We start from the raw sequence: 7,949 nt of genomic DNA, 5'->3' as shown, positions 1-7,949 counted from the left end.
TCAAATAAATATTATAATTATTCTATGGAATCTCCCCCCTTTTTTAATTGGATACAATAACTTTTGTAATACCAAAAACATCAAACAAGTTTGAGTTAATTCTGTTTTTTAACTGCTAAAATTACTGAAATAAATATCTGTCAAATGAATGTATATTTGTACATGTAATATTAGAAATTTATTGTATATATATATATATACACACATAGATTGAAAGGGGGGCCTAGATAAAATGTAAGTGTACTTGTATTGTTTAAATCTGTATTCTCATTGTTTGACCTCATGATGTAATTAATGAATCCAACGAATAAACTATAAATCAAAATCACTAAAGAAATTATGTTTTATTTGGCTGTAAATTTGTCATGGCATTTATTGCAAGAAAGAAACACAATCAACTTGTCAATCAAAACTTGATGACGATTGAATTACTGAAGGGCGATCCAGCAGTAACAAAGTTATATCAGGAGCCACTGGGTAGTCCATAGCAGCTTAAAGTAAATTCCGCCTGTCCATTCACAATACAAAAAAGCTCCAAACTCAGTCTGTTATATATGCCATGACGCTGGTTCTATAATCATTCTTCCAAAACTGAAACGATAAATGAAAAGCAGCAGAAATATTCATAATGGGGAAAAGGGAGGGCGGGTAAATTCTATAGCTTTGGTCAAGCTCCGTGTAAGGTTTGAATTCAAATGACCAAACCACACGAGGTAAATTGCACGGACTAACATTTCGCGGGCTAAACTAATTAGCATATTAAAGTGACCAGTATAAAATGAATCGAACACACCGTCAATTTAAATCAATAATAGGCATACCAAGTTATATAATTACAATAACTGAATTTAATTATTATTGAATTAAATTCTATTATTGTATATATATATATATACACACATAGATTGAAAGGGGGGCCTAGATAAAATGTAAGTGTACTTGTATTGTTTAAATCTGTATTCTCATTGTTTGACCTCATGATGTAATTAATGAATCCAACGAATAAACTATAAATCAAAATCACTAAAGAAATTATGTTTTATTTGGCTGTAAATTTGTCATGGCATTTATTGCAAGAAAGAAACACAATCAACTTGTCAATCAAAACTTGATGACGATTGAATTACTGAAGGGCGATCCAGCAGTAACAAAGTTATATCAGGAGCCACTGGGTAGTCCATAGCAGCTTAAAGTAAATTCCGCCAAAATTACAAGTTGAGTAACTAGTTGCACAACTTGTAATCCGCCATAAAATTTACCGCATGACAAATTTAACAGCAAGAATCAACATCAATCAACTTCAACATCAGTATCAACTTCGATGTCATTATCAACTTCGATGTCATTATCAACTTCAACATCATAATCAATTTCAACATCAACAATATTAACAACATCATTATCAACTCAACATCATTATCAACTTCAACATCATTATCAACTTCAACATTATTATCAACTTCAATATTATCAACTTCAATATTATCAACTTCAATATTATCAACTTCAATATTATCAACTTCAATATTATCAACTTCAATATTATTATCAACTTCAATATTATCAACTACAACATTATTATCAACTACAACATTATTATCAACAACATTATTATCAACTTCAATATTATCATCAACTTCAACATTATTATCAACTTCAACACAAACATCCAAAACTTCAACATCAACTTAAATTCAATACTTTGAACTTCATTAAATTGATATTCATGTGGCAACATCAACATAAACTTCAGCTAAAATGCAATACTGTCAACATCTAAGCTATGTTATTCATTGTAAGGGAAAACCAAACAATGAGGAAATTTAAAGAAAATATATACATAACATTTTCAGAGCTCCTTGAATCTGATTTTGGAATAAACCCAACTATCTCTAATCCGAACGATGCACCTATAAGCTTAATATGACAGCTCCTATGACAATAAAAGAGCCAATTACCCAAATATCTTTCAGGTACCCTGAAATTAAGTGTTTCAACTATACAAGGTTTGTTCTTACGTAACCTTTTTTAAGGTGTATGAAAATGTCCATCGTCTTTGTGTCTCAGCAATGTAGTCCGACATCAACCGGACAGGACAAATTGAAGTAGTTCATTCTTTTCCAGAATTGTCGTTACTGAATTACCCAGCTGATCTGTTTTCTAAGAAGGAACTTTTATAATAAGTGACCCTGAATAAGCATCAAATTATATCTTGGATCGTTTTACAATAAGATTTTCATTAAAACTTGAATTTGCAATTTCTCCAAAACTAAGAAACCCAAAATTCTAGCTGAAAATGAAGCTTTGAATAAACATGTTTCATATACTGAATAACAAACTAAATTAAGCGCATCTAAAAGTCTAGTTAATATACCAATAGTAATAGGCTTACGACAGACGTGTCGCTTATGTCACTGAGCATCTTTTGAACAATAAAAGAATGAGTGTTGTCCAATAAACCATTGATCTTATGATTAAACCTAATGCCTGAAAGGTACGCATTCCCATTGGAATAAGAATATTCATCCTTAAACATGTCAGCTACTATTAACTAAATGTGAAACGGGGCATGGCCATACGTCATACAGGTTTAGTTTATGTTTAAAGTTTTGAAATTAATTTAGTCCATTTGATACGTAAGCCAAGTATTTGAATAACTCTTGAACTACCGATAAAGAGATTTAAAACAGAACTCGACAACCACTTGTCACCCAAAATATGAGAAATGCCATTATAATTTCTAAAATTATTTTCCAAACACGTAGATTAGAAATAGGTCGATAATAAAAAGGCCCCGCAATTCTACCATTTTTCAATTCACTCATGACTTTTCCAAGCTAAATTTGGATCTTGTAAAACAGACTTTAATGTTTTGCTTGTATGATGTGCTCGAAAACCATATTTAAAACCATTATATAATAAATTTGCCAATATTTTAACGGGGTAGTCAGTCAACATATTCCCTTAAACCGTAGTATTAACAGGGGAACAACCAAAAATACCAAAATATCGTACAGTGATTGCAAGCTGTAAACAAAATTATAAAATTTGAAATGATTAAATTGCATCCGTGGAACATTTGCCTGCTAACAGGGAAATCTTTAATTATTTATCGAAAAACGAGTATTTGGGTTAAAATTTCCATGTGTATTCAAAAACCTGTTTGACTGCTCGAGCACTGGACTGATACCTTGGTGCAAAATTGTTTGCATCAGGTGCCCTAGGGTAGTTTTGATACCTAGGAGCAGAATAGTCCGAAGTTGCAGTACTTGGAGGATTATTCTTGTTATATGAATAATTTGTACAGTACATCGAAGGATGGAACTGGCTACATCTTATACATGAATTCATGGCTGTATACACAATTCATACGAGTACAAACGGCTTTAAAATTATAATCGTAGCAAGGACTAATAATTGTGTGAGAAGTAAGAAGTTGTCTGTGGAACATGATTTATGCCTACTGCAATAAACTGAAGCCATAGCTGCCCATCAATGACGTCCCATGCACGCATATGATCACGAGCTTTTCTAAGTCAAAATTGCATGTCAAATGTATAAACGTTCTCAAAAGGTACACCACACCCCCTTATAATCGTCATGTAGCTAATCAATTCATTTGCCAATTCCGGGAATCTTTGCAATAAAATTTTCATATAATTTAAAAACCCTTCAGTCCACTCACCTAAGTTAGATAATGATTTACTTTTGAATATTTGTTTCTGTCAATTAAAATGTCTCCATCTTCATCAAAACCGAGCACTTTTTTCGGTTGATCAATATTTGAAACAAAATTTTTTTTTTTTTGTAAAGTAATTGTGCCAAATCAACATATTCTAAATTCCATATTTGGTTTATAATTTTTTGTGGTACAAACACATCAACATCATTACTAGTAGGTATAACTAAAATCTCACCGTTTTGTACAGAATTGCGAGCTGTGGGCTGCCCTGGTTGTACACATCCCTGATCAGGAACTTGTTGTTCAGCGGGCTGCTGAGGAAGTTTGAAGTTCAAATGAGTGTGGTTGTAGAATTGGCTGTAGTGGTTCAAACGGCTGTTGTGGTAATAACTGCTGTTGTGGTTATAACTGATGTGGTGGCATTAATGGCTGTTGTGGTGGCATTAATGGCTGTTGTGGTGGCATTAATGGCTGTTGTGGTGGTATTAATGGCTGTTGTGGTGGTATTAACGGCTGTTGTGGAATGGCTATATTTTGTCTTACAATTTCAGCTCTCTTTGGGTGAAGCCTTCTGTTTACCGGTAGCTGTATTTGATTTTGCCTACGTACAGCACGGTTTGGCAGCACCCTCTCCCCTTTTCCCCTCGGCATACTGGCTTAAACAAATAATTACAATGTTAGTCAATGCATTAGTAAAATAGTATATCATTTGTCAATGTTACATCCCTTAATCAAACAATTGAATCAATATTGAAATACAAATATTTCAATTTTTACCATTGACTAATTAGTATTAAGATACAATGGCAATAACCAAAGTAGAAAAAACCGCAAATGCTTGATTGTGGCTGTCTATGTCCAGTGGCAGATATTTCAAGTATATTCATAATGATAATATCATATTGATAACGAAAGTCATAAAAGAAAATAATTATTGTATCTACCGAATATCAATTGAAGTGGCCTTCGTTAATGAGAAATATTCCTATCCTATAATCGACTATAATACATGAAAACTATGAAACAATTAAATCGAAAAGTATATATATTTAAATAGTCAACTAACATTCTCGATGGCTCGCAAAAGTTTACAAAAAGAAATGATTCATTAGGTACGGAAAGTGATCAACTGATCTAAGAAAACTTGACCTCATTTTAAAGGCATTGTGAAGACATTTTCAAAACAGTTTCACTTTTATCGATACACATAATAACAACGAAGAAATAGCAAATGTTCAAAATGGTAATTTTTTACTACTCTGGAAAAACTGTTGCCTCTCTTTAAAAATTAATAAAATATATATATATATATATTTTTTTTTTTTTAATCATTTAATCATTTGGGTTTATAGCTTTTGTTTATTTTGCTTCTTTTACATCTTGTTAGTCAATTTCAATCCTCCATATTAAGTTTTTTGGTCAAAATAGAAGCTTAAAGCATGAAAATGTCAACCACAATCATGAAATTCTATCGTCCAAAGTCACATAACATGACCGTGACGATTTTTGTTTATTCCTTTTTTCAGAGCATCAGTTGTTAATTGAAAATGTAAAGTAAAACTTTATTAACATTTGAATGTAAAGAAACAAAATATGAAATATTACTCTTTATATACAAGTGTATAAGTTTGTGTGTGTATAAAAAGAAGATGTGGTATGATTGCCAATGAGACAACTCTCCACAAGAGACCAAATGATACAGAAATTAACATCTATAGGTCACCGTATAGCCTTCAACAATGGGCAAAGCCCATACCGCATGGTCAGCTATAAAAGGCCCCGAAATGACAAATGTAAAACAATTCAAACGAGAAAACTAACAGCCTAATTTATGTACAAAAAATGAACGAAAAACAAATATTTAACACATCTACAAACGAAAACCACTGAATTACAGGCTCCTGACTTTGGACAGGCACATACATTCAGAATGTGGTGGGGTTAAACATGTTAGCAGGCGCCCAATCCCCCCCTTGACCTGTGACAGTACAACATAAGAACAAACTATAAAAATCAGTTGTACCATGAGAGACAAGAAAAGTTTTGAAATATGTCATCTGTCTTTGTATTGTCATGATAGTTTTAGAATGTTCCCTTTTCATTAACATTTAAAGAAATATTCTTATTCTTATATAGCATGTATAGTGAATGCTTCTAAATAAAGATAAACAACAACCTTTTAACAATTATTCTACTGGACTAAAACTACCTGTTGCACTCAAAAACAATGAAAATAATATAACATTATTCTTATTCCAGAAATTTCAAACAAATAATTATGTCAGATCACTGTATTAAAATACTTGTATGTATAAAAGTAAAGTAAATTCATATCTGTATATCAGTTACAATATTTATACAGTGAAATCTGTAAACCAATCTCATTCAGGACTGAAGTTCAAAATGCATGGAATGTGAATAGCATTCGTTGCCATACCTAGATTCATATATTGTTTTCTTTATGTCCAGTGGCACCTATTTCATGCATATTTAGGACTAAAAAGAATTTATATATACATTTATGTTGAAATTAATATGTGGCTTACTCACCGGTTACTTCGCGCTGCAAGATTTGGATTTGGATTAAGAATAAATAACATGGTAAATGTTCATTAGCGTATTAAGACAGTTAAACAATTAGATATAACAACTCGCACAATAAGTATAACCATCTACTCAATTTACAAATATAAATATAAAATAATATCCAAGAAAAGATTGACAATTTACGCAATGATAGAATTTAAATTCAGTTATAACACCAAAGAAAAAGTTCACGACTATTTAAAGCATTTAACAAAGTTAAAATTATTTAAGAAAGAAAAACCAGATTAATAGTTTAAATTGTTGAGCTATTATTTTTTATAAAATGTTGCTTAATTCTAAAACTAAAAAAGAATACTCATCTTTTCTTCTGTGTTTTAAATTCTATAGCTTTGGTCAAGCTCCGTGTAAGGTTTGAATTCAAATGACCAAACCACACGAGGTAAATTGCACGGACTAACATTTCGCGGGCTAAACTAATTATCATATTAAAGTGACCAGTATAAAATGAATCGAACACACCGTCAATTTAAATCAATAATAGGCATACCAAGTTATATAATTACAATAACTGAATTTAATTATTATTGAATTAAATTCTAATAATTAAGAAACGACTTTGTATCAAGAATAAATCACCCAAAAATCTTAATTTCCAGAGTTCACTTATTGCTTAAAATTATGTTTGGCAATAGGATGAATATAATCATCATCATATTTCAGGAAATAAGCTTTAATATAATGCCTGAAATTTCAGGCATTAACGTAATGCCAATGCGTTAGCTTATTGCCTAGGATTTTTAAAAGCGTAATGCCTAATTTCACTTATTGCTGTTAACATATATATATATATATACTAGTATATATAAATTCAAGAGTTTATCCTAAATTGAGGTAAATTACCGTTTCGATCCTTAACATCACTGAAGAGACATTTATTGTCGAAATCCGGATCTGGTGTACAAATGTTTTGCACCTCATGTTTGAGGTATAACATATTTGCCGCAAGTTTATTGTTTTCTTTTAAGTATTAAATTAATAAGATCCATTTTGTTACATCTTGTGATCAATTTATTTGGCAATCGCCAATGGCAGTCAGCAGGGTTTGAGAACATCAGTTGTTCGACCTGTTAGTCAAATGCGTTTTAAATATACTTTTTCATTTAAATTGTCTTTTAGAAAATGTTGTTTGTGCTGTATTTAGACCCTAAATAATTACATTTATAGTTCCTTTGTTTTAATGGTGTTGTTGTGTTATCTTTTGAGGCGTTTATATATATAAATTGGTGTCACGATATCTCAGTAGCATGGGTTCGAATCCCGGCGAGGGAAGAACAAAGCATTTGCGAAAGCAAATTTACAGATCTAACATTGTTGGGTTGATGTTTAGACGAGTTGTATATACAGAATGGTACACAGCCATTTATCACCACCACTGCTGGTGATCCGATGGATAAATATGTTGTAGAGTTGTCACTGGTTCAGACGTACTTATAAATATAATTATTTCTGTGACTGTATCTTACATTAATTTGTAGGATCCTTTACTATAGATAATTTAGCTGATCTATAAAAATTACTTCTTCATGCCTTATATATCATGTACTGTAGTACGACGCTAGATTAAAACTGATGTAGAAAGGTAACACCTGGCCACCGAAAGCTTCATTTTTATGAACCCCGGGTGGTCGTGTGGTCTGGTGCGCCGGTTACAGTGCAGGTG

At 31.6% G+C, this 7,949-nt stretch overlaps 1 long non-coding RNA gene across 1 annotated transcript; it reads right to left on the bottom strand.

The window, feature by feature from the left end:
* Nucleotides 1-325: 325 nt before the first annotated feature.
* Nucleotides 326-3,000, bottom strand: LOC139511516 (uncharacterized). The gene is made up of 2 exons (XR_011662037.1): nt 1,425-3,000; nt 326-1,334 (listed from the first exon to the last, which is right to left on the bottom strand). It is a non-coding gene; the product is annotated as an uncharacterized lncRNA (long non-coding RNA).
* Nucleotides 3,001-7,949: the final 4,949 nt, after the last annotated feature.

This window comes from Mytilus edulis, chromosome 2, assembly GCF_963676685.1.
Source record: "Mytilus edulis chromosome 2, xbMytEdul2.2, whole genome shotgun sequence".
NCBI classification, from domain to species: Eukaryota; Metazoa; Mollusca; class Bivalvia; order Mytilida; family Mytilidae; genus Mytilus; species Mytilus edulis.
Note: the sequence above shows the minus strand (reverse complement) of the source record. Positions and strands in the feature narration are given on the sequence as shown.